Source organism: Telopea speciosissima, chromosome 6 (assembly GCF_018873765.1).
Source record: "Telopea speciosissima isolate NSW1024214 ecotype Mountain lineage chromosome 6, Tspe_v1, whole genome shotgun sequence".
Taxonomy (NCBI): Eukaryota; Viridiplantae; Streptophyta; class Magnoliopsida; order Proteales; family Proteaceae; genus Telopea; species Telopea speciosissima.
The window spans coordinates 41,906,480-41,934,207 of record NC_057921.1 but is presented as its reverse complement, the minus strand read 5'-3'; the positions used below and the strand labels follow the sequence as shown (position 1 = coordinate 41,934,207).

General features: G+C 37.2%; 2 pseudogenes; both read right to left on the bottom strand.

Annotated features, from left to right (window-relative positions):
• Positions 1 to 34: 34 nt before the first annotated feature.
• On the bottom strand, positions 35 to 10,097 carry LOC122665755 (annotated as a pseudogene).
• A 2,761-nt stretch (positions 10,098 to 12,858) lies between these two features.
• LOC122665754 lies at positions 12,859 to 19,035 on the bottom strand (annotated as a pseudogene).
• Positions 19,036 to 27,728: the final 8,693 nt, after the last annotated feature.

Here is a 27,728-nt window from a genome sequence, read left to right as displayed (position 1 = left end):
TTTAACTACTTATTACACTACTAAGAGCCTTATCCTAAACCCTAAAAACTCTAACATAAGAAGAGACAATAGAACCAATCCACAAATTCCCATTATTGTCATTTGCTTCACTAACAGCTTCCAATGCGCTACCATCATTACCAATGACCATAACTGATCCATTTTCATCGAGCTTCATGGCTTGAGAATGTGTGATAGACAACATTTGTGGAGGTGGCATGACACGTGGCCCTTTTTCAAAAGGGTTCACTGCCACCCAAAATTTTCCTCTTGTATTCTTTTTGATGTTGTTTGGTTGTCCCGGGAGGGAGCTGGATGAAGACATCAAAAGTTGTAGCTTTGGAACCTTGAAGCCAATATCTCAGGACTCTACCTGTACCTGTCTCTGTAACAAGGACAAATATGCCATCGCTACTTATAGCAACTCCATTTGCGAAGGCAAGCCCTTGGAGCAACACTGCCACCTTCCTTGTGTTGGGTTTTGGGCTACATTAATGTACATTGATTATTAGGCCCATGAATAAGTTAGCCACTCCAGGTTTTAAGTCAGGGGTATTTCTGACCTAACACATTGTGGGAGTGTGTTAGGGTCAGGTTGAATATTATATATTCAACCCAAGGTCCCCATAGCCGTCACTTGTCATTTTACTAATTTTCCTACTCACGGGAGATTCAAGAGGAAGGCTGTGGAAGACTATTGGGAGCTCTAAAAGCTTGGGGATCGACTTCAGCTATCAACCAAAAAGGTATGGATTTTTATCCATTGTTTATTCATTATGTTCCAAATCCGTATAGGATCGTTATATGTTTGATTAGTGATTGAAATCATAACAAGTGACATCAGAGCCAACCCATGTGGATCTGGAATCAATGTTCTTGAATAAAACCAGTTTTTTGGATTTTTTCGGGTTCTGGATCGACCTTGTACGGTTACTGCTGGTGCTGTACGACCACCAAAAATAAAAAATTTTTATATGAGGTTGTAGAGGAGGTCAGGGCGGTCACGGGCATATAAGGCATTTTGTCCGAAATAGCTCCACGCGCCGTCGAAAAAAGCGTGTGCATCTCGTTAAATATAAAAAAAAACCATTTTTATTGCAGTTGGCGATTTATCGCCGGGTTGACTCGATAGGGTTTTCGAGTCAACCCAGTGAGCAGGCTGGTTTGACTCGGTCAAACACAGACTTATGTATTCGGGCCAAACCCGACCCGGAACACCCAACTTGAACCCGAACCCGATCCAACTAGGCCAACCTGGGACTGATCTAACTGGGTCGACTCGAACCCAACCCGACACAGATCCGACCCGACCCGACTCGAACTGGGTTGGGCCGGTCTGATTCAGACCGACTGAACGGGGTTGAGCCATTTGGTTTGACCATGTTTGACCGGGCAGAGAGTGATCTCACACGCCACCTTCCAGTGGCGCGTGAGGATGCATGGGAAGGTATTTTGCGTCCCGATTTTTTTCCGCTATGTCTGATTTTGTATGACCTACACACTGGTATATGTCACTTGCTTCAAATGTCACTTCTAGGACCCACAATGAGCATGTTTGTGTGTTTTTCAATTTTTGAAATATGTGTTTATGCATTCTTTGATTCCAAATGACGATGAGATAAATGTTTGTGATGATATGACATAATGTAATGCAGAAAAGTAGCACTATTTCATTAAATTATTGTGTGTGTGAGGTTTCATGAATTAAGTTGTTCAAATTTATGAATGAAAATATCTCATAGCTGCATCATGGGTTATTGGGTATTATAATAAGGTCAATTGAAACCCACCAAAGTGGTAAAACTTGATTTTATTGTAATACTCATAACTCAAAGTTTTTTATAATGATAGCAAAGAATGGTGATGCTCACCAAAAGGTAGCATCATCAAAGACTAAAAGGCAAAACACACACATACAGGGAGAGACTAACCTAAGACTAATTGTTTACCCAAAGGTGACAATTTTTTCAAAGGTTAGTGTTATCCCGCAGTAATTGCAAAGTGTTGAGAGGACCAGTACATTTCAAAAACTCAAAGGTTAGCGATGTAGTTTCGGTTGATACTCTTGTTTTATGGGCACGTTTTTCAAAGTTTGTGTTTATCCCTTTATGGAGTTGCGTGTTCGCATTTAAATTTTGGATTCAAACATTATTCTGGTCATTTTTTGGGACTTAAATTTCACAAAATTCTTAATTGTGCATGACAACATTACACATTAGCACTCATTATGGTGTTACGAATATGTAATGTATATTATTTCACTTGTTTGGCTGCATATTTTTCTTTATGGGAACTATAGGGGAATGAGATGTTGACCATTAAAGTGGCACGTCGAGTTTTTCTGCAGTTCTGCCATGACAGCAAAGTTTAAAAAAATTGTGCATGCATATGCAAGCATAGGAATGAATGGTAGTCTAGGGGTTCTATATGCCCAAAGGTGATAGGATTCCTAAATTATCATTTCTTTTACGATAAATGTGATTTTATGAAAGGACCAGTGCATCTTATGCCCCAAAGGGTAAAGATGTAGTTCGATTGTGACTTTCATATGGTTTATACTGCTGATATTTTCTTCTCTTGTACTAGCTAAATTATCTTTTGTTTTACTACAAATGTAGTTTTATGAAAGAACCAGTACACCTTATGCCCCAAAGGGTAAAGATGTAGTCCAGTTGTGACTTTCATGTAATTTATGTTGCTAGTGATTTGTATTGTATCTAGCACTAGCTAATTTACTCTTTTGGTGTGTTTATATCACACCCAAGTTATGCTCCCATAGACTAGAATGTGTGTTTATCTGGGTAGTAGTGACTCTAGGATGTTTATTATGGGTATTTTTTTTTCCTTCCATGGTTCATGCCCTAACTGGAGAAAGGTATAAGGAATGGATGAGGACAACTGCATTACAATACGCATAGGTTAGGAATGTGAACCTGACTAAAACTCTTGCCTACTATGCTAGTTTGTTTTGTTATAACTAGCATAGTATTTAACATTGGTTTAATCTCTAAGTTATTTTCATCCTTTTGGTTTGTTAAATACTAGTTATTAATTAGATATTTTATCAAACAGGATGTCATCTACGAATAAAAAGTCGGTTATAGGTGATAATTTCAAGACTGAAACCAGTAATACCTGTGCCTTAGACTCTCCCTTGCATATTGGAAACCGTCTCCAAATAGGACAGAAGAAGATGCACTTGAATGCACGAGCCTACAGAGTTGTCCTGACAACCCATATAGTAGCTTTTAAAAGGTCCAAAATGCCAAGACCATCGGCAATAAGGGGTTGCCACCTGAGTATAGTCGAATTGTGAAAACTTTCTCTGAGAAGGTGGATAAGCCGAAGTCACCCTATTATACTCCAAGGTCCCTGCCAAGTAATGACACTGTATCCGAGGAGGTGGACAAACCAAAATCACCATTCTACACTCCCAGGTCACCTAACTATTCGCCATCGCACTTGGAAGATAAGCTCTAGGTTTCTGATCAAGGGGGAAAGTGAAGTGAGCATCTTGGTGTGAAATGAGGAAATGTAGATGTAGAAGCCATAGAAACCATTACACTGTCTTGTCTTCAGTTTTATTTATTTATTTTATCTGAAGCATGTAGTTTTTATCCAAATTCAGAAGGATATTGTTTTAAATTTTCAGATTAACTTTGGACAAGTATTCAGATTATTTTAATAAAGATGGCTTTTTTCAATAATTGATTCTATTGTTTTGGTTTTGATTATGTGTTTGATAATTCTATAGATATTATTTTTCCTCTTCTATGAATATAATTGTTGGGGTGTAATACCTATAGTTTAATTAATAGTAGTCTGTACTTTAGCTTGAGTGGCTAGATAACATAATCAGACAGAGGATAGGACAGGCTAATGGAGGAAGGAGTTAATAAATACCTAGTCCTTGAAGTTTTTAGGCAAGTGTGTTAACTACATCAAGGGGAAGATGATCACTTCCAAAAGAAAGATTGTTCCCGTGGTGCTTGAAAGTGTTACGAAAGTAGTGGTGATGCTAGTCAACACTTGGGTCTGTTGCCAAATTTTTGCAGGAACATGAAATAGCATCTCACGGGGCTACTGAAAGAAGAAATTGAACCCTGAGTGTTTTGGTTAGGTCAATGACATGTATATCCTGTTTGATTGTGTTTTCGGGGTATGGCACTTCAAACTACTGCTCACATTCTCAAAAGAATGTCGAGCAAGTCAGCTAAAAGACCCCATTTGAACCATGGACTGCTAGAAAACCTAGCCTCTCAAGGTTACGACCCCAAGACGATGAGTTGTTTTGAGAATATCCAGAGAGATTGAAGTTATTTTGAGGATATCCAGAGAGATCGAAGGGTTATGGGTTCTATGACTCAGACTCAGGGAGTAGAATTGATGAGACTACTCGTGTAAAGTTTCTTGAGAGTGAGGGTGAGATGTCTGCACTTGGCAACATGGTTGGAAGGGTTTAAGGATGAGTTGTTGTTAGTGCAGTGAAATGGTGTTTAGGAATTAATTGAGATTCCTCAGAGATGCAAGGCTGTTGTATCAAAGCAGTTTTTCAAAGTCAATATTGACCCTCAGGGGAAGGTGGAACGCTACAAGACCAGACAAGTAGCGAAAGGTTTCACTCAGAGAAAGGGCATTGCCTACAAGGAAAGTTTTCTCCTGTTTTGACGAAGGATTTATTCAGAATCATAATGACCATCGTAGCTCACCCTGTCCTTGAGTTACATCAGATGGATGTAAAGACTACTTTTATGAATGGTGATCTGACTAAGCAAGTTTACATGCGTCATCCTGAGGGTTTTGAGGAGAAAGGGAAGGAGCATCAAGTTTGCAAGCTAAAGAAATCACTGTATAGACTGAAACAGGCTTCAAGACAGTGGTACTTAAAGTTTGATCAGATAGGGACTTCATATGGTTTTGTTGAGAATGCAATTGACAATTGCATCTACCTAAAGATTACTAGGGGCATGTTTATCTTCTTGGCACTTTATGTAGGTGATATTCTGCTAGCAAGTAGTGATCTTGGTCTACTTTAGGAGACTAAGCAGTTTTTGTCCAGTAATTTTGAGATGAAGGACATGAGTGAGAGCACCTATGTATTTGGCATTGAGATAAGTTGTGATAGAAAGAGAGGTCTCCTTGGTTTATTACAGAGGGCTTATATTGATAAAATCTTGAAGAGGTTCAACATGTCCCAATGTTCTGGGAATGATGCACCCATCAGCAACGAGGATAAGTTGAACAAGCAGTAGTGTCTGAAACAATAACCTTAAGAGAGACTCTATGAAGGACAAGCCTTATGCTTCAGCTGTGGGAAGCTTGATGTATGCATAGATGTACACTCGACCTGATATTGCTTTTGCAGTTAGCATACTTGGGAGATTTCAGTCTAATGTAGGATTGGCTCACTAGACTACGGCTAAGAAGGTGGTGCGTTATTTACGAGGACAAGGGACTTTAGGCTAGTCTACGAGATGAGATGACAAACTTGAAGTGGTTAGATACTGATTCGGACTTCGATGGATGTACTCAAGACATGAAGTTAACTTCGAGGTTATATCTTCTTGATGGGTGGAGGAGTTGTTTCATAAAAAAGTGTCAAGAAGACGATAATAGCTTTATCCACCATGCAGGCAGAGTTTGTGACACTTTTTGAGGCGACCAAGTAGATAGTATGGTTGAAAAATTTTATTGCAGAATTGAAGGTTGTTGACTCCATCTCTCAATCCTTGAGGCTATAGTGTGGCAACAACTCTACAGTCATCTTCTCAAAGAACAACAAAAAGTCCAACAGCTCAAAGCATATTAAGATAAAGTATCTTCTTGTCAGAGCGAAGGTAACTGAGGGAGAGGTTGATGTTGTACACATCCCTACTGAGAAGATAGTGGTTGATCCTCTCACTAAGGGTCTTTCAGTGGGATTTCAGGGGTCATGCTACTAGCATGGGACTTTTAGAGTCTTTTGATATTTTTTTTTGGGGTTTTTTTTTTTTTTTTTTTTTTTATTTGGTTTTATTTGACCGTGGTTGGGGTATTCTTAGCCATCTTAGTACATTTACTGGTTATGGTTTTATTATTTATTCTTATATGACATGTCTTACGAAATGGTGGTTAGTCATAGATGATATTTAGTCAAAGATTTTAAAATGGCAGTTAGTCATAGACAGTATTTAGCTAAAGATTCTAAAATGGCAGTTAGCCACGGGCGGTGAGCCGAAGTATGGTATTAACTCAAGTTCATGGTGGTTTTGCCCAAGTATGAGTTAATGTCAAAGTGAACTTGTGAGGATTTTCAAGGTAGAGGACCTACAAGGAAAGAGCATTTACTTGGTGATCACTTGTTATGCTCCTATTTCCTTGTTTATATATATACACAAAGCGGTTCACGTTAATAGGTCATTTGTGGCTGTGATGACAGAAAGTTGTATGCCGTATGTTGAGGCATGTCCTCTGCTGTAAGTTGAGTGGAAGTTTGGGATTCTGGCCAAATCCAATAAAAGATATGTGTATTAATTTTGCCCAAGTGGGAGATTGTTGGGTTTTAGGCTACATTAATGCACATTGATTATTGGGCCCATGAATAAGTTAGCCACTCTAGGTTTTCATCGGGTATTTCGACCTAACACATTGTGAGAGTGTGTTAGGGTCAAGTTAAATATTATATATTTAACCCAAGGTCCCCATGTCACTTGTCATTTTACTAATTTTCCTACTCACGGGAGATTCAAGAGGAAGGTTGTGGAAGGCTATTAGGAGCTCTAAAAGCTTGGGGATCGACTTTAGCTATCAGCCAAAAAGGTATGGATCATTATCCATTGTTTATTCATTATGTTCCAAATCCGTATGAGAACATCATATGTTTGATTAGTGGTTGAAATCACAACACCTTGTGCTTGGGTCATATTTTATTAGCCTCCCTGTCTTGTCATCACTAAAGATTGCTTCCAAGTGTTGCCTACAAGATAGCCACATAATTGTTTTGATATACTAATTCCCAATCTTTGAAAGAGTTACATAAGTATATATAAAAAAAAAGAATATAATTATTTGATTACTAATTAAGGATGTTAATTATTTTGGTTTTGGTTATCTGATTCAAAATATTAAATACAGAAATCAAATTAAACTAAACTGAGAATATGAACACATTTTCAAAAATCAAAATCGAATCAATTTAGTTTGATTTTGGATTTTATTTGGTTTTAGTTTAGTTTATATCCTAGTTTAGGTGTTTGGACTAACTTTTTAAAAAAGAATAGAATTTAGGGAAAATTACTTGATTAGTCACTTTTGAGTTTCTTCTTACAAAACTATCCATTGTATCTTTTACTTAATAAAATTGTTCAACACTGAGTTTAGGCTTGCAAAATTAGCCACTAGAGTGTATCTCCCTCTCTTACCTACTTTGTTTGACATATTTACCCCTGATCCTGCCCCCTACTTTCTAACCTCTCCCTTCCCTTCGTATGGCCCATCTCCTGCCTTTGTTCAAGCACCTCCACCCTGCAAACCCACCTCTCGCCAACACCCGAACCTCCACCGAGGCCCCTTGACCTCTTTGTTCTAACCATGGAATTAACCCCCAATCCCACCACCACCACCAAAGTGGGAGAAGCAAAATCAAAGACACCATCACATCATCATCATCCACCGATCCAACTCTCGAAGCCCACCATCGACCATCACACTCCAAAGGCTGAGAAGAACACATTGGAAGGATAGGGCTTAAGTAAATGAAAATGAAAACGAAAACGAAAACGAATTGAAACAGAGGAAGTAAGAAGTAACCTCTCCCATCCAGACCAACCCTCTCCTATCATCGCCTCCAACCCCATGATTGGCCATTAACGAGAAAGGCGCCGCCGGAGTTCAAGGCGGTGCTCTGTGAAATTGGCATGAAGCAGGGAGGACTGGAGGATGAGAGATACTGTATAAACCAATTAGCAATTTTTTTTCGTCGAAAAATTACATCCTAAAGATTTGACAAAGGATCCATTAAAAAACAAAAGATTTGACAAAAGAGAACCTTTCACAGAGAACACCCAATTTGAGTAGTAGCCGATGGATTTTAAAGCCCCTTCTTCTGAGAAGTTGGAGAGAGGCTTTAAACACTTTTCTCACCCTTTAAATCCAGATTATTCAACTGGAATAAATGGTATGTCAAAATTATTACCTTGGCCTCCCAGAAGTAGAGATCAGTATGGCAGAGTGAGGTGTAGAGGATCTTCAAAACGAACCTCCATTGCCTGTGGTGGTGCTACCTCCACTTCTTCGATCACTAGTGGCTTCCCTGCTTCCCATGCCACCGTAGCTACTCCCACAGGGAGACAAACACGGAAAGAGGAAACCATAAAGCAAGGGAAAACAAACAAATCATCAAAGCAAATAAAACTGGGTAACAATATCAAGCTCTTCTTCATTCAAAATATATTCCAAATCAGAGATTACTAAAAACCCAGTTCAGTGATTCATTAGTAAACCGTATAGATCCCAGAAAACTCAAACCATAATCTGAAACTCCTCAATAAAACCCAAAATCGACCCACAAGCAAATGAACAACGATAAGTAAGAAAAAGCTAGTAGCACTCGATTATCAGTACCTCTGCAGCGTATAACCTTTCCAGCAGAAGACGAATTTACTGGCAGTGTATTTATCTCTCGCTATGCTTTATCATTCACAATATATGTTTACAAAGAGCAGGCATAGGGCTACTGTCGATCCTCACAAGGAGGTTGTGCTTGAGATTCCTTCACCTGAATCCGATCCACCAAAATCTCCCCATCACCGCTACCTGAACCAGAGCCAGCCGCTGTCGGTGGAGGCAGGATAAGCTTTGCTGGGATTGGGAGAGAGAGAGAACAGGGATGAAGTTGGGGGCAAAAATGTAAAAAAAAAATACATGATGAGGGAACAACCACTGTTTTGGTTATTTTTGTAATACCCAAACTCAATCTGACTAATTCCGTTAATATAAACATTAGTTGATTAATTTTGTAAATCAAAACTCAATATTAGCTAATCTTGTAATTTTCCCAAAAAATCATCCACAACTAATGAAATATCAAAAAAGAATATAATTTTCTCGATTCCTTATTTGGTTCGGTTTTATGATTTTAGTCACTGAAACCAAAATCGAATCGAATCGAATCGAAAAAAGATTCCAATTTTTGAGACCAAAACCAAACCAATTTACTTTGGTTCAGTTGGATTCATAACTGGCCGATTTCGGTTCTAAATTGACACCTACGAGCAGGGGCATAGATGGTTGTTGACTACAAGGGAGGCAGCGGCGAGTGGTAGTGACGCTGAATTAGAACTCGATAGCAACGATGGTGGGAACTTAGAGCTTAGGGTGGTGGTGGGGACACCGATGGAGGAGAAGGAGGTAATTACAGGGAGGGGACTGGGTTGCAGAGATTGTTGCTCCAGAGCACATTGTGCATGCAATCTGTTTGTTGCCTCCCATTTCCTTTTCATCTTTTCTTTTTGACACATGGTCATAAAAATTACAATATCAAGGTTGTTGCTAAGGATATCACATATATCAGCAAATTAAAGTTTGGAATCCAAATTTCCATCTATGGAATCTGGTGCTGGTATCTATGAAATAAACAACCCCAGTGTTGGGATCAATGTCCAATCCATTAGTGAATATTAATGGAATTTCTGCAATACTTCGGACAAGTTAGGTGGCGACTCCACCATTAGGTTCTGCCACCAAAAGGCCGAAGGAAGAGTCTGCTATATATAGCTTACAAGTGACATTGTTGAACTGTAACTCTAATGGCCTTCCACAATAAGCTTCCAAATTTGGGTTATTTGAATCATTACATATGTAATCATTCCTTATACAAGAGAATATATAAAAAGTAAAAAAATTGTTAGTTCAAGTTGATCAAATAAACATGTTTGTTGGAAATAATAAACCTTGGGTTGCTTCTAAGTTGAGTGCAGCATATGGGTTTACCTGTATCTTGAGGTGGCAAATTGCACCCAACCATGCGTAGGACCTCCCCACTTTAATATTCTTCCATCAGAAACTCCCAAGTAAGGTCCGCGACCTTGACAGTCGAAGGCAATGCTTTCCGGACCCATAACCGTATGTAGAGGAAGAGAGAGAAAAGCTGAAGAATGAAAAAAATTTAACAACATGATGAAGTAGAAAAAGAAAAGAAAGATCGATCTACGAACAACAGCATTGTTTCGAATTCATTTTTGGGTTATGCTTGACGATACTCTTGTAAGCTTTGAATCAATTGCCTTGCCCAATTTTTTTTTGGTAGAAAGCCTTGCCTAGTTATTTATGTTGGGGTTAATACACATATAGAAGTGTATGTATACATTGATTTGATTACAATGACGTACACCCCCACAATCTAATGAAAAGAAAAATGATAGAAAAATGACATAAAGAAAAACAATACAAGAACCTGCCTACATCCACGGAGAGATACATTGTTCTTCACTAAGAGAAAAAAAATAATACAAGAATGGTTTAAGTTTAATCCCCAAAATCCAAACCCAAATCCCGTGTACACCCTCTCTCAGAAAAACCCAAGAACAATCCACTCTCTCACAACTCCACCTACTTGCATGTACGGTTCTTGACCCACTTATAAGTCACTCTTATCACACCCACTACCCACTTAAGCCCCCCTCAAGATATATAGAAAATAAAGAGCATTCGAAGTATAAGATTTCTTTTCTTGCACTCCACTCCTCCTAGTTTGACCTTCAAACTACCCATGTGACAAAGAGAATCCCAATACAAGTCAAAAACTAACAACTCATGTGAGTGCCAAAGCAATAAATACGACTCAAAACCCAATAATCTCCATTGTTGGGATCCACGCATAGAGCAAAAAGAATAGTCTCACATCGGATATGAAAGGGGATGTGGATGAGTTAATAGGTACTTGGGCACCCTCTCCTTAACGGTTAGCTTTTGAGGATGAGACCTAAGTCCTAACAATTGGTATCAGAGTCGGGGTATGGAAATTCCCGTTAGATTGAGGGTTCTTAGGGTTTGATCTCAGGCTCCACCGTATTTGTCATCCGCGTAGAGGGAGAGATTGTTGGGATATCCACGCATAAGGTAAAAAGAATAGTCTCACATCGAATATGAAAGGGGATATGGGCGGGTTAATAGGTACTTGAACACCCCCTCCTTAACGGTTAACTTTTGAGGATGAGACCTAAGTTCCTAACAATTTATAGGTAATTGTCTAATAGAATTCATGTGAGTTCACAATGGGTCGACTGGGTAACGTGGGAGAGATCGACATTCAATGGGATTAGAACTTTCTCCTAATCCTTAGAGAGGTTTGAGATTGGGTAGGATTAGAAGGAACATCTCGTTTTGACTCCTCGTTGGTTTTTTTTTTCTTTTCCTGGATAACGTGGGAGAGATCGACATTCAAAGGGATTAGAACTTTTCCTAATCCTTAGAGAGGTTTGAGATTGGATAGGATTAGAAAGAACATCTCGTTTTGACTTGTTAATCGGATTCTTTCTCTCTTTGGACTTGCCCGGCCACTCTAATGTCTTCTCTTCTATTGATTAGTGAGCTGCCATGGAAGAATGAAGGCGAGTCTGAATGCTTTATTGGGGTTTTTGTAGCTATGCTTGGCGATACTCTTGTAAGCTTTGAATCAATTGCCAAACTCTATGTTCCATATAATCTCAATTAATTTCAATATTGGGTCTGAAGAATCACTCATCTATTTTGCAGAAACTTTGGAATTACTTGACAGGCAAATTCTTGAAAATCCTTCTGGAATCTTCAATGGAAGAATATGGTTCAGATCGAAACTGGAAGGCCAGACTGATACTTGTACATGGGATGGTTTGGTTTCATTGGATGTAATTACTATTTACATTTCTGAATATTTCTTTCAATCTGAATCAGTTCATCAAATCTACATTTCTCTGTTGCTTGATCTAATATTTTGAAGTTTGAACCCAATTCTGCAACTTTTTTTTTTGTGGATAAGGAACCCAATTCTGCAACCTTACAATTGGATTAATCATCAATTAGATTGGATTATCTGATATTAGTATTACATTCCAATACAGATATAACCAGTCTCTAGCTTTTCCCTAGTGCAATTTCAGCTCTATCAACCCAAATTTCTTTACTGTCTCACTGTTCAATGAAGAGGAGGGCAGATTGAGAGCCTTTGTTCATGAATAAATCACCCAAATCCCAATCACCCGTTCTTGTCAAAACTAAACCTTCAGCCCTGATTCTTTTGGTGAGTCTGGCAGATTTGCCTCAACTGTGCAATGACCTTCTTTTTGCCTGGTTTTGGATCTTCAGTTTCTTCATGACATTTATGATTTATTGTTTACCCTTTCACCTAGAATTCTTCTCTAGAGAGTCCTGAAAGCACTTTCTCCTCCCCTCAGTTGCCCCTTGAACAATATTATATCTATAGAAATTTTTTTAAAGGGGCGTACCCAATGCAAAAGGCTTCCATCACAGTGGGATCTAGGGAGGGTCATAATGTACACAGTCTTACTCCCACTTTGAAGAGAAGCTGTTTTCTGATTTGAATCCACGACCACTAGGTCACAATGGAGCAACCTTACCATTGCGCCGAAGCTCGCCCTCTATCCATAGAAATTTTTTAGTTTGCCTAAATGATCTTGAGCTTTAGTACTTTACCTTTTTATCAAATCATTGGATTTACTGATCAATACTATCCAAATTATTCCTCTGCCCCTTATTTTCTGTCTATGGTTTACCAATGACCATATATAGGTCATGTACTCTCTTCCTATTTTGTATAGAACATCAAACAAAAGGACATGCTCCTGAGAGGAAGGAGAACTTGAAAATTTTATTATGAATTCCTGAGACTATATGTATTCTTAATTGAAACATCTTATAGAACAAAATTTAGAGAAGAAATTTAACTAGTCTTGGTACAATTGGGCCATTCCACATTCTTAGGTCGTTTTGTTTTCAGCACTGGATTGTTCTCAAAGAAATTTGACAGCCAGAGCTCAAATGCCCTTCTTAGCATCGGCATCACTGGAAAATCTTTCTAATTAGGAACATGATGAAAGCCTAAAGTGTACCACAAGACAATGTCCTTGTTCTCAATTTCTCTGTTCCTGCATTGTGAACAAACTTAACAGATTCAATCAAACCTTGATGTAAAGTGTTTAGATCCAAGAAATATGGATTATCATTAATGTTTTATTACCTTTGACTCCAAATGGCTAGAGTATCATCTCCATGGCTCTGATCAGCATATAAACCACTTGCCCACTTCTCAGATTTGTTATAGGGAGTGACCCATACTTGGTAATTGGTAAAAGCCCCTCGGATCTGTGGATAGTCATCATCAGAGAGAAGGGGAGCTACAGGAAAACCTGGAATGAGACGGTAACCATTGTGGTTCCCCATTTTGGTTCTCTTATTAGGATTCATCACCAATAGCTTAGTTTGTTCCAAGCCAAGATTCATGCTTAGCGACTTCTTTAAAAACTGACCAATAACTTTTCCCTGGTGAGCTATTGTCCATCACTTTGGTTGTCTGCAATTTGCTCTTGAGGAATGAATTGTCCTGCTCATCAATGTCAAGGTTAAGATGGAAGGTGAGGAAGTGATCATGGTATACACCGATGGTGTTTTCTGCTAACAGTGTTCCGTAGACATCTTCCTTTATCTGGTCAATTTCAGTGTATGTCACACCCCTCACTTCTAATATACCTGTAAGCCCAACCTATGACGAGGGAAGCAGAGTATGGTTATACATTTTAGAATGTGCAAGAGTTATGTGTGGGGGAGCGAGGCGGCCCCTGCACATGCACGAGCCATTGGGACCACGGGGTGGCATCGATCAGGCACTTATTACCACCTTTCATAGGGGTGGAACGATCATTTTAACTCCCATGTGTCTGGGTGCAAGGGGTACATTAACAGTCTAACACTCTCCTTACAGAACATTTCTCCTTTAGAATTTAGATAGATGGCATCCTCAGGCATAGTACTTCAAGAGGATGAAATCAGGGATGGTATCCGTTTCTGTTGATTCCAATTTCAATCAGATCAGAATGGTTTGAAATTGGCTTGGAATCAGCTAGAACTAGTTGAAATCCTAAAATCAGAATCTTCAAAAGAGGGTTGAATAAATCAGTTGGATTTGGGATCGGGTAGTGCACCTTATCCGATTTCGATTCCTTAAACCATGGCTCCAAGTAGGGGTGTGAAAACCTAGCTCAACTAGTAAAATGGCCCAACCGAACCAATCCTTATTGGATCGGCTTTGAGCTGGGGTATTGCACACCTGAAACCAAACCAAGTCAAATAAAACCGATAACCCAAACCAAAACCGGATGAAAAACCGAGTCGATCGAAACCAAACTGATATAACCTAATACCCAAAACTCATTACAAAGCGGTTTTTTTTTTCAAACCAAACTTAAAACGGACCAAAATCGAAACCAACCCAATAACAAAATGATTTGAGAACCCAAAATCAAACATACCAAAATCGAAGCTTTCCTTATTGGTTTGGTTTCGTATTCACCTTTATCACACCAAAACTTATTCATACTAGACCAGAACCGGCCCAAATCGACGGATTGACAGCCCTACCTCCAAGTCATATTCATAATACAATTTCTTTTTAAAAGGGTAAAAATGCACCCACCGAAAATTTTATGGTGCCACACTACTTAAACTTCCAATCAATGATGTAGTCATAGTTGCCAATGGTTGAAACCATCATCATTACTAGGTTTATTTCTGGTCGAACCCCCCCTTATTTGCAAAAAACCAACCCGAGGTTTATCCATCAATCACCAATAAAAATTACTCATAACTAGTGAATTGAATTTGGGTTTGGATCCTAGGATTGCTTACCATTTATCCGAGAATGCCGGTTTCTGTATGCCGCCACATGATATCTCCGGCATACCGTTCAAACACACAAATAGCATGTTCAATCTTAATGGGCTTCCCATCCTGCCCAGCATAGTACCCATCCATGAATTCTGCATTGGCTGGGCAGTCAGTTTTGGGCTTAAGTGATACTGTACATAGGCCCAAACCAAATTCACCTGCATAAAAAAAGTTCTTGTAGTACCATTCTTCCGTTGGATCCATGTATGGAACAAACAACTCCGATATGTATCCTCTGTATAGTACATGCCAGAATTCTTCCTTATTAAGGTCATAAATAGATGCTAGCGAAATAATTGGACCTGCTCGGACATCGAAGGTCAGGTGAAATTTCCAATCAGCCCACCTGATTATGGCAACAAAATCAAAAGGTATTTTTCAGCAAAGCCCATTTTAGATGCCTGAATTGCATCCCTAGCATGGTTCGTAATCTCAAATCGGTATCAGCCTAGACCGATTCTTCCTGGTATTAGTGGATTGTTATAGGACACGATTTTTATTTACGTATGCTTTTGGATTCTAATTTTGGTAGGCTATCTACATCATGCATTGTATACACTTTATCACACACTACAACAAAGATTAACCCCAAAAGGCCATGTGGCATAGTCATGGGCATGGTACGAAGGCACGTGGCTTACCCTTAGTGAAACCACAATCCATAGCCTTCGTACCTTCTGGTATATCAAAAAGATTATACTATCGAACTATTGGATCATCTTGCACGAAAGCATGGTGAGAATTATATAGGTACACCTTGCTAAAGGGGAACCTCATGTCCTAATTTTGCCTTCATGGGTCATATAGGGATATAGAGCCCAAACACCTAGGATATACTACACTAACAATAATATTGTGTGAGAACCAACTCGGTACATTGTTGACTATGTTCTTTTTATCCTAGACATTATTACCACACATTGGACCAACTTGTAGCTTTAGTAACCATGGGCAAAACGTTGAACGGGTTCTAAATTAGACCAAACATTGAGGACCACATAAATGAAGAAGAGCCATACAAATAAATTGGGTGTTGTAAAGATGAGGATGTTGAGATAGATGAGTGGGAAAACTAGGAAGGATAAAGTGAGAATGACCATATTAGAACTGGATTGGGAGTAGCTCTGATACATGACAAACTTAGAGAAAGTCGTTTGAGGTGGTATGACCATCATCAATGGAGGCCTCAAGATGCTCTAGTTCGGAGGAGTGACCTGGTCCTAGTTGAGGGAACTAAAAGAACCAGGGGAGGGCTTAAGATAACCATAGGAGAAGCGGTTAAGAAGGACATGCTTAGCTTAGGTCTTGTACCTGGTATGACCTCAAACAGTGTTGATTGGATAACCATAGGAGAAGTGATAAAGAAGGACATGCTTAGCTTAGGCCTTGTATCTGGTATGACTTCATACAGAGCTGATTGGAGATCTAAGATCCATGTAGTCAACCCCACTTAGTTGGAACATAATGATGTGATGTTGTTGTTCTCAAGGTCTTGAGCGGAATGTTGGGCAAATAAGAAATAGTACGTAACTAAGAAGGGATGATGCCCTCGAGTATGTGTAGATGTTGTATGCCCCCCCTGCCTTTTATTATTATTATCTTTTTATATATTTTATCTTTGCTAATTCTTCTAATATCCATGTAGTCGACCCCATTAAGTAAGGATAAGGCTATGTTGTTGTTGTTGTTGGACAAGAGTTTTTTGTGGAGGAGTGTGGCCCCTGTGTGCGTATGGGTGTCAATGGGAGAGCGCACGACAGCATCAACAAGGCAATCATTACCGCCATTCATGGGGGCAGGAAGATCATTTCACCCCTCTGTGTCTGGCGCAGGTTGCATACTCCCCCATAGAGTTTTTTTTTTTTTTTAATTTTCATTTCAATTGGCATTCCTGTGGTTTCCTATGTATTTCAATTAGAATTTATGTAAACCAAACTTGATTATGATATTACGACCATCAGAATCAAGAATCACCATTTAATTTGTATTTCCAAATACAAATCTAGAATTCATGATTCTAGTATTGACTGGAATCTTTGAATCTCAGAATGAGAATCTGAAACAAAAAAAAAACCACTTGGAAAAACGAAGCTTCGTTTGATGAATTGGGAAAGTCTATGCAAGCAATTGGTTTTTTAACTGGACCACACCGAACCCCAAATGGAAAAAGAAGGCGGTTTTGTAGTGTTTTTTGTTTTTTCTTCATATAATGTAGTTTGTCAGTTCGGTCCAGTTAAACTTTTTTATCTGGTTTGACTCATGAAAAAATTCGTATAATCTGAAACAGAAACGAATGCTACTTTTTTTTAAAAAAAATTTGATTTTGGTTTCTATTATCAGGTTTGAATTTTGTTTAGTTATCCGATATCATCGAGGAAAATGAAATTTAGAAAATCATTGGAATACTTTAACATAATCAAAAATTCATGCAAACACATCATAATCTACTTTCGAAACCGCCGATCGAAGAGTTTTATGAGTAATGATTTTGGATTGGTTATCAAGATTTGATTTGATTTTTATTCGGTTTACAGTTAAATGTTTATTTGATTGATTTATCGGTATTTTATCCAATAAAACAAACATCAAAGAAACACGAACAAAAACAAAACAGAGCGAAGATGACACAGAGATTTAACTTGGTTCTAATTCACACACCAATGTGATGTTCTATGTCCACGGGCAAAGCTGAAGATGATTTACTATATAATGAAAGAAGATTGCACTGGAGATCTCTCAAAACACCCAAATGTCTGCAAGAACTCTCATTTCTCAAAACCCCAACATAAAAACTCCTAATCTCACTTCTTTCTTTCTTGCTTACACAATTAGACACGTAAACATGGGTATTACCGTAATACTCCTTCAAGTCGGTTCGATCCATTAGGTCGGATCATACCATACCCAAGTATTCTGCTATCATCACAAACCTCAGAAAAAATCTCATTTGAGTCACCACTCACCACCAAAACAATGTCAGAACCGATCAATCTTACAAGAATTCAAAACACACATAACATTATCATTTTGGAACCGATGTTTTTTTCAATTCATAATTTATTTATTTTTGGTAAGATTCAAATTTCAAATAGGGAAGGCGGAAAGCACTTGATTATATATGGTTTGACTTGGGTTGATCCTCTCAAAGCCCATTTAATTATCAGGTGCATTTGGGTTAGGCCCATCTTCCATTGCATCCTAGCTCAGCCCCTAGCACAATACATGGCAGGCAATGTGGTAGAGATCCATGTTGTGGCTCACCCTTTTTCCCGTCCTGCCCCACCACCTAAATAAAGAAAACAATTAAAATGAATACCAATTTTGATATTTGGCTTATCTTGATCTAATATTTATAATATAAAATTATCTTATCCACATGATTAAAATTAGAAGGGTCAGTCCCACTAATCAGTGGCGGACTATTAATGCTATCAATGCTAGGAGTGAGAAATCATCAAACTCTGTCAATCTGAGCCTACCTGGTGTATTTAGAGAACAATTTTCTTTTCATAAGCAATTTTAGACAGTTTTGATCAACTTATAGTGGAGACAGACTGCAAAGAACTCTGCTCTTATATCACAAGAATAATCACAAAGGTTCCTCTATCGGTCCAATCTGTGATTAAAGTTATTATCCACTTATTCTCCTATTTGATTGATTGAAAATTCCAAAATATTTTTTGGGAGATTTAACACAGTAACTAATTCCATAGCTAGGAGAAGGCGTTATGTGTTTGTATAACAATTTGGCCCCAGTCCACTCCGTGGTTAATAGAGCCTTGTAATCCAACAACTACGAGGTCTTCACGCAACAATGAATAAATTGATTTCTATGAAGAAAAAAAAAAGTGGGCAAGGTCAACATTGATTCAGTTTTGCTTAAGAACATTAACAGACTGATATTTGTAATAACAGTTTGAATATTTGAATATAGAGAGTAATGAAAACAACTTCCATGCCCGCTGAAACTCCTTTTTCTTTGTCAATCAATTCGCTATCAATTGAGAGTCGGTCCAGATCTGTATGGTATGTGATCCAACCTGCATTGCTTGCTAGAGTGAGTAGACTCCTTGTTGATCTCTCTGGCTTCTGCTTCTTGTCTATTTCCAACAAAACCATATTCCATAAAAGCTTCTTATCCACTGCTTCATGGGTAGAGGAGTAAATGAATAGTCGAAATCCGTTTCCGTATCTGTGTCCATATCCGTTTAGCATTATCCAAATCAGTCCGAAAGTTAAACGGATGCGGATACAGATAGGCTATAACTATCCAAAAAGCTATATTTACATGTAAACGGATAAAATATCCCTCTTCTTAATCCTTACTTGGGAAAGGATTCTGATTTTTACTTATTTATTTCGTTTTTTATTTTTTGGACTAAAGAAACCCCGGCCCATTGGGTGGAACAGGAAACCTCCGAGCCCATGTATGACCCCTCCGCCGCCCCCCCCCCCCCCCACCCATTATTTCAAAAATATTTGTAATCTAGGATTTAGGGATTTTTGTTTAAGGATTTTTAAATACTTTACTTTTTATTTATATTCAATTCATAGTTTTTATTTTGCATGTTAGATTAGATATTACATGTAGGGGATTTTGATTATTTAAAATTTTTATTCAAGTTTTAAAAAATTATATAATTTTATTTTCATGATATTAGAATAGAATCATGTATAATTAGGGTTATTTTAAATTTATATAATTTTTCAGGAATTCAAATGTTAGGATTAATTTATTTTTCCTTATTAAAATATTTAGGGTTTTAATTCCATGAAATGGGTGAATATTACACGCATGTAAATTAGGGTTATTATTTTCTATTTAACTGATTTTTTTTTTTGGGTAGAAACTATTTAACTGATAGACAGTAACTTAAGTTAGTCTATTTCATATGAATCTATAATATAATATTGTATGTGATTATGGATACTAACCCTTGTCTTGTAATGCATACGTAGAAGTAACTCTCCATCTCTCTTTTATTGAATTTTCTTGTTTATTTTATTTATGTAAACTATGACATGATATATGTATGTTAGTTTAGAATGTTTAGTATTTTACCGGGTGAACTGGGATGCCTACCACCTTTCATGACCAGCAACCTGACTCTAATTCGATCTCGTGGTCTAACCGAGATTTGAATGGAGTCATATTTATTTTTAGTTCTTAGACTCTAACCTAGAGGTGGCTCCCTATTTCCCAAGACAAGGATATTCCCTTGAGGACAAATCACTGTTCTCACACCCGGATCGGATTTCCTACACGCCCGTAGTAGAAACCCGCTCCCACATGCCATTAATAAGTTGCCATGTGATAGTACTAGGGCCTAAATTTAGTGGGCCTATCCACCACATCATCTATTAGCACTAGGGCCTAAATTTAGTGGGTATATCCATCTCATCATCTACCCATGATCCATGGGTAAAAATTCAAAAGCCCACACATAGTGGCAATAAGAGTGAGATAGCTAGACCACCAAATATATTAGGTGTAGCTTGCCAAAATTGTCAAGGGTGGCTAAAAAGTTCCCACACACCATCATATATTCATATGGATGGAGAGAGAGAGATGCAACCACTTGAAACATCTTCAAACTTAAAATTTTTAAATATATAAACCAACACCAACAACAAATAGAAATAATTCATGATCCCCACCAAACCCTATTGTGAAATAGGCCAGGGGAAGCTTTTCACCAAAACAACAATGTCAATGAGGTAGGGGAAGACATGAATCCACTTGAAACCACGAAACTTGAAGGTTATAACCATAATATATAAAACCCAACTAAAAAGAGGTTAATTTTTTATTTTTAATTAAAAAAGAGGTTAATTCATATGCTATGAAACCCACCAAACTCTTCTCTAAAATAGGGATCATTTAGAAAACATAGGGAGAACACCACATTTATGCATGGTAGGGCCAAAGAATTTAGATTGTAGTAAAACAAAGGCCCAGTGGAAACCGTTTTAGGTTAAAAGCCATGCATGCAACCTTTCCTGATAACTTTTAGGAAAAGAATGCTATGTGGCCGTGTGCTCCCTATGCCCTGATACAGAAGCAGGTGAAATTACTGCCCCACTTTTCATAAAATCAAATATTTCACCCATGTTGATGCTGCTACATGTATTCTCATTGGCCCCCAAATTGTTGCAAAGACTATATGACCAGACAATGATCTATTGCCCTAATATATATTTGTAGTCCACATATACGTTTGAGTTAGTTTCATAAATAAAATATAGCCACCTTGTATTGGACTCTTTCTTTTTATAATTTTATCATTAATTGAACGAGAAAAGTTTTCTGTGAGGGAGTATATCGTCTATGTCTAGACACAGAGGGGGCGAAATGACTGTCATACCCCCATGAGGCCAATGCACATATTCTCATTGGCTCTCATGCACGAGCAGGAGTCACACTCTCCCCCACAGAGAACGCTGACCCTTAATTAAAATGTTCAACTATCTCAACCCTATCTTGACTTTTCTTTTTGGAGCCCATTTGGCATGAAATTTGACGAGGCAAGAAAGAAAGGACCTACCAATAACACTACAGTTTTAATCTGCCACATGGCAGTTCTTAGCTACCCATTCTACTGGGATGGTGGTACAACATCCATTGCACCATCACACACCCCTATATAGTCAGTATGTAAATGTAATAAACGAATTTCAGCAAACTTTGGGAAGAAGTCATTTTAATGGCCCAGTTTATCGAAGCAACCCATCTTTATATTGCCATACAAAATGATGATAATTAATGTAATTTTGGATTAATCATATATCAAATTTTATATGTTAATAATGGATTTTAGTATTTTTACCCAAAAAAAAAAAAAAACCAATGGATTTTAATATCTATCTCTATAAAATTTAGATTCTATCCAATCAACCATATGATAGATATTTGGACCACTTAGATAAACTTATGAAACCATATTGGTTTGAAAAATCTATAAAAGCATAGGGAAAAGAAGGCATATGCCGCCCTTATACAGATTCCTTTATACCCTTCTTTTATAATGTACAGTGAAGTCCATACTGACACTCTCTTCTATTTTGACATCATGAATCCCATATGAATCACTTATTAATGATACCATTCTCTTGCCCCTCATTGGTATAAAAAATAAGGAAAGAGAAGCATGTGCCGCCCTTATACATATTTCTTTATACCCTTCACACAACATAGTGTGAGGCCCACACTGACACTTTCTTATTCTTTTGACATTATGGGTCTCATTATTTAACCCTTCATTGGTGTATAGTGTGCAAATTCCTTACACTGCCCATATTATTATTCAACACATCAAATCCAAAAATAATATAAATTAAAGTAATCATGAAAATTGCCAAAATTTCCTTAATTGGTGGCGCACATATAAGGAAACCCAAGTAGATAACGTATAGAGGCAAACAAAAAAAACCCAACCCCACTATGAGAAGCATATCGTCTATATAAACTAAAACCTTTATAATATGTTTCCCATGTGGTTTCCATAGAAATTAAGTGTCTATGCATAGATATTGTACCACAAAAATTCAATTTAGGATCTAAATAAGAAGTCCCCACTTGCATTGTGATGTCAAATAGAAAATATACAAATTTTAAAGTTTCTTTGTTGTGGGTTCTAGAAACTATAGAAGATGGAACAGATACATAGAACCATGAATCTAAGTCCTATTAATAATTTAGAAAGTCTCCCTAAAACCTATTTCTAAGGGACCATCCCATTTTAAAAAATATAGCCGGCCCATTTCTTGGGGTGGGTGAGAATCTTCGTACTCCAACTTCACTCCAAAACTATTTAAAAAAATCAAAGAGAGAGAAAGTAGTATTAAGAGCCATATAGTTATTTAATTAACTTGGTCGGGCATCAATTCGATTTCTGGTCAAATCAAACAGATGCCTCATGTAACATATGAATCCATAATTATTAATCTAATCCAAATTTTTTTGTGGGTCCCTTTCAAAGTTTGTCTATGGGCACTTCCATGGTCAATATGTTCATGAATATAAAAATTTCCTTTCAATTTTTTTCTTGTAAGAACAAATTTTTTATTTCTTTGTTCATTAAATATAATTATTTTTTTCTTTTTTTTATATGTTCTTTTTGTTTTAGAGGGCGGTTGTTCTCTGTGTCGCAACACAAGCTACGATTAAGCACATGGAGGTGAGTGCAATGACCATCCGGCTCCCCTGAGTGATAGGCCCATGTGCTTAGACCTCGCCTGCGCTACTGCATAGAAAACATTCTCCCTTTTTTAAATTAGCATGATAATAGTGGTAAAGAAATGGAATGAAATGAAAATTGTTGTCCTGTAAATGTTGATTGGACAGCTTCATTACCCCCAAAAAAATATTTGCAAGTGATTCCCACATAAGTAGTCTTTCACTGTTTTTAATATTCCTTTTGGGCAAAAGGTTTTGGATTTAAACACATCTAGAGGGTATCTCTTCAATGTGGAGGGTTTATGGGCCACTTTAAGAATAATTTGAACTGGGTACATGTCATGTTAATTTCGTGGGGTCATCCCAACTGCATGGTTTATTAGTCCGTGGATTTTTTACCCTTTGCAATTTCACCTATTGAATTTATATGGATGGTTAACGTGACGATTCCAATTAAAGGATAGATGAAATAAATTACTTATTCACAAAATTTGAAGACCAACCAAAAATGTCATAAGGTATATAAAAGTATCAAATTAAATACATCTTGTCATGCAAAAATTTTCCCCTTCTTTTGTATTGCCAAAATCTTACCAAAACAATGAGAAATATAGGCATCGAAAAATATAACAATTTACTAATACACGTTGTACAAAATACAGTACCATTCAATATTAAAATCATTTATCAATTCCTTATTATCAATCAAGAACACGTCTTAGGTTCAAGTCTCTTGGTTCACACCTTTCTCTCCCTCTTAGATGTGTCGATGGTATGTCAGGATCCTCTAGCTACCTTTGTTTGGATAAGTTTTAGTTGAATCAGTTGACATGGGTAAGCATGATGCATGTTTTTATTTACATCCAACTCTCATTATCATAGGAATTGAAATCTCTACCAACTAGGTTGGATGATTCAACTCTGATGAAACATGAACGCAAACTAATATAGTTGGATCCATGATATGTCTCACAATATATCCTAAAAGTACTAAAGTCCTTTTTTTTGTTTTTTCATTAGAGATGGAAGTACATAGTTAACCTACGGATTCGAAGGGGAAGAGGAGGGCAAGGAGGAGGGAGAGGATCCCGCCGAGAAGATCAAGCATGGCCAACTCATTGGTATCAACCACCGGCTGGCAACGTCCATCACCGTGTTAGAGTAAGGAGGAAGATCGCAATGTAGCATAATCTCGAACCCAAGACCTGTGTGTTTCACCGTGATGTCTCTCTAGTCACTGAAGCAAGGGACTATTGACAAATACTTAAGACCTATTATGTGAGAATGCAATTAAGCTACATAGTAAATCAAGATAAAAGAGAGATATGGTGTGGGATACATATAATTGTAATTGGTAAGATCATTGGAAGATACAATAGAAAAACTATGTGTACATATAAAATAATAATACTTCTATATAAGAAGATTAATTTTATTTATATGGCCCAATTTTGGAAGGGCTTCCTAAATGATCCACTATTTTGAGTCATGATGTGTGATTTGAATTGTGGGATTGAGCGGTCATGATCTAGATTAGCAACATGTCAGATTCAAGAACTTGATTCAATCGAATCCCATCTATCTATTCTACTTGCACTCTCTCAGAGTCCTAGATTGTTGAAGTTCTCTATTCTGTCACTTGGTAAACTCCGATCAAGTTGAAATTTTGCAAAACAATACAGGACCTTAGGTTTACTTGCCTACATTAATATATCAATCCAGCCTACCATATAGTAATTCTAGGTGCTATTTAAGAAGATTATTTCCTTATCGTCCACTTAGAAAAATCAAGTCTATAAAAAAAAATAATACAAATTTGCAAATATAGCCGAAATATCTACATATGTACAAGAGATCATTGTCTAAAAGTGTAACACCTACACCAGTGTGAGGGTCAATGAGAGCGTATGTAAGGGCATCAACATAGATACAATTTTTTATTTCTTGAGGGTAAAACGATATTTTTGTGTGCTCTTGTGTCTGACCGTAGGAAACAAACGACCAAGTAGCCTTTTTTTCCCCCATAAAATATAATGATTTTCATGACTTTCAAAAGACAAATTTTGATATGTGATTTACAAAATTATTATAGTTACAAATTCTCAACCTTATAATACCCATGTAATTAACCAATTATAGTTGACCACTACCAAATGAAAAATTTTTAATTATCATAAAAATATAAAATATATAATTCATAATTGAATAAGTACCCATGTAGATATTTTCTAAAATTTCATGGGTACACAAAGAGAATCTCAACCTTATAATTAATACCCATGTAACACACTTATAGTTGACCATTATGAATTGCTTCAACCAAAAAATAAAAATAAAAATTTGCATTACCATAAAAATATTAATATATAATTCATACATTAATAAGTACCAATGTAGATATTTTCAGTATAAGTTTGCAATGGTTAGACTAATAATAATACTTGTAATACAATCATACGACATATATTAATGTCTCATGAACGAGGCAATACTCTTGACCTTTAGAGAAAAATATTAAAAAAAAATTTAACAAAATAGAAACAAATTGACCTGACTTTTAGAAGCAAAGTAAGAAGGTTGAATTTTCTAAAGTCCTGTTCCCACTTTCCAATTCCCATGTTATTTATTCTGTTCTCTCTCTAATCTCTAGAAAGCAAAGACCCTGCTGTCCCATTTTAAAAGCAACCAATAGGGCCTAGCTTCTGTACGGGAGTGCGGCCTATGTCAGTGTTTCTTGTGTCTATCTCTTTCCTTCACAAAATAAAGGACCTAGATGTCTATTCATAAGGAACGGAGCGAGATAGACATATAGGAGTGCTAGCACAGGCCATGCTCCTGGATAGAGTTCCTTTCCCCATATTATTTCTTTTTTACAAAGAAAACTATATTGTGGCTTGGGTGCTAGACACAAGAACGTGCAAAAGTATCACTACTTCCAAGAAATAAAAAATCATATTTTTATTGATATCCTTACATACGCTCTCATTGATCCACGTGTTAGTGAATGGATAATTTGCTAATCATGTTCATGTGTCTATCTTAAACGTATTTTTACTATATATATGATAATTATATCTTTTTCTTTGTTTTGGGTGTTTTGAGGAGCAATAGTTTATATATGGCGCAAAAAAAAATAAAAAAAATAAAAAAAACTCCCCTTTGATCTGAAATTTGACCTCCAATAGGCATGGTTTGGGGTATCGGATTTGATCGGTCAAAAATTACCGGATCAGACCAATCTCGATTAATGACCTATTTGGCAAGGTATTAGTGGATCGCTCCCTAGATCAGTCTACTCGATTGAATCATCCGATTTGATACATGTGCTTCTTTATTTTTTTTTGAGTTCTTTAGGGTTTTGATCCTTTTTTTTTAATATTTTTGATCTATCCTTTCCCATTTTTAATATTTTTTATCAATACCAAAACTGATCCAGCAAAACTTGAATTTTGGTGTGTGTTTTTTTTCTTTTATTGTCAATCTAAGCCAATTATGATCGATCCAAAAATCAGTATCAGCCTTGACCAATCCTTGGATAAGAACCATGCCAATAGGGCAGGATGATATCCTATTGGGCAAAATAATTGCCCTATATGAATTGCCATGGGTAATCATGACAAGCGGTCATGGTTTGAAGAATAATATCTTATTGACCATATCAATCGATTTGTATCGATATTAGTGGAGATCAATATCGATTTCTGATTGATCCCATCTCGATGGATTGCTACAAATAAGGGTACAAATGTAAAAATCTTTTTTTTTGAAGAAAACAGAGGTAAACTTCTTGGCCGATACCGATATCGATACCGATACCAATACCAATAATATCAATAACGATTACTAAAATCCTGAAAGTGGTACAGGGTTATACGGTGTACAATGATACAGAGTATCCTTCCTTACCGGAGGAACATTGGATATTTACGAAATGCCCCTGACATGCTTTTGGCTGTCGGAGAGTCTAAGGAAGAGACGGTGTTTTAAGAAATGCCACGTAAGAATGAGTCAAATCCAAGATAGAAGGAAAGCGACCTGCACAAGCAACCATATTTCAATTTAAATTTACATTTAAAACTATTAAAACCCAAAAGCAATGCTTGCAGCCTTGCAGTAGTAGTACAACTGTACTCCTCCTCCTATTCTTCAAGAGTTTTGCGTGTGAGAGTGTGTGACGCTACGATCTGGCAAAGACTTACAAGTCCAAGTGGGCCTGGGCCTGGGCCTTGTGTGTTTTATGGTACGATCAATGGCGATTACCAAGGCACATGATCGAAAGCAACGCCTTCTTTCTCTGATTGCTTTATTTTTATTTAAAAAAATAAATTATTCAATAATAAATGCTATCTTAACTAATTAATTAATGATAGGTAATCCTAATTTTTAATTAAAGCAAGTCTTTTTGCTTGGGTTCTTTGGCCTCTTGGGAAACTGAATCGATGTCTCTTCAAGTAATAAATTAATAGGTACTGTAGTTCCAAGTTGAATGGAATATCATCTCTATTATCTACAAAGACTTTTCTGACCACTGACCCACCCACCACAATTCCTGACTTTTCTCTCTCTTCGGCCTCTCTCCTCAAATCAACCTTTTTTTTTTTGTCCTTCTTTACTTTAATTTTGTGGACAGCTAGGT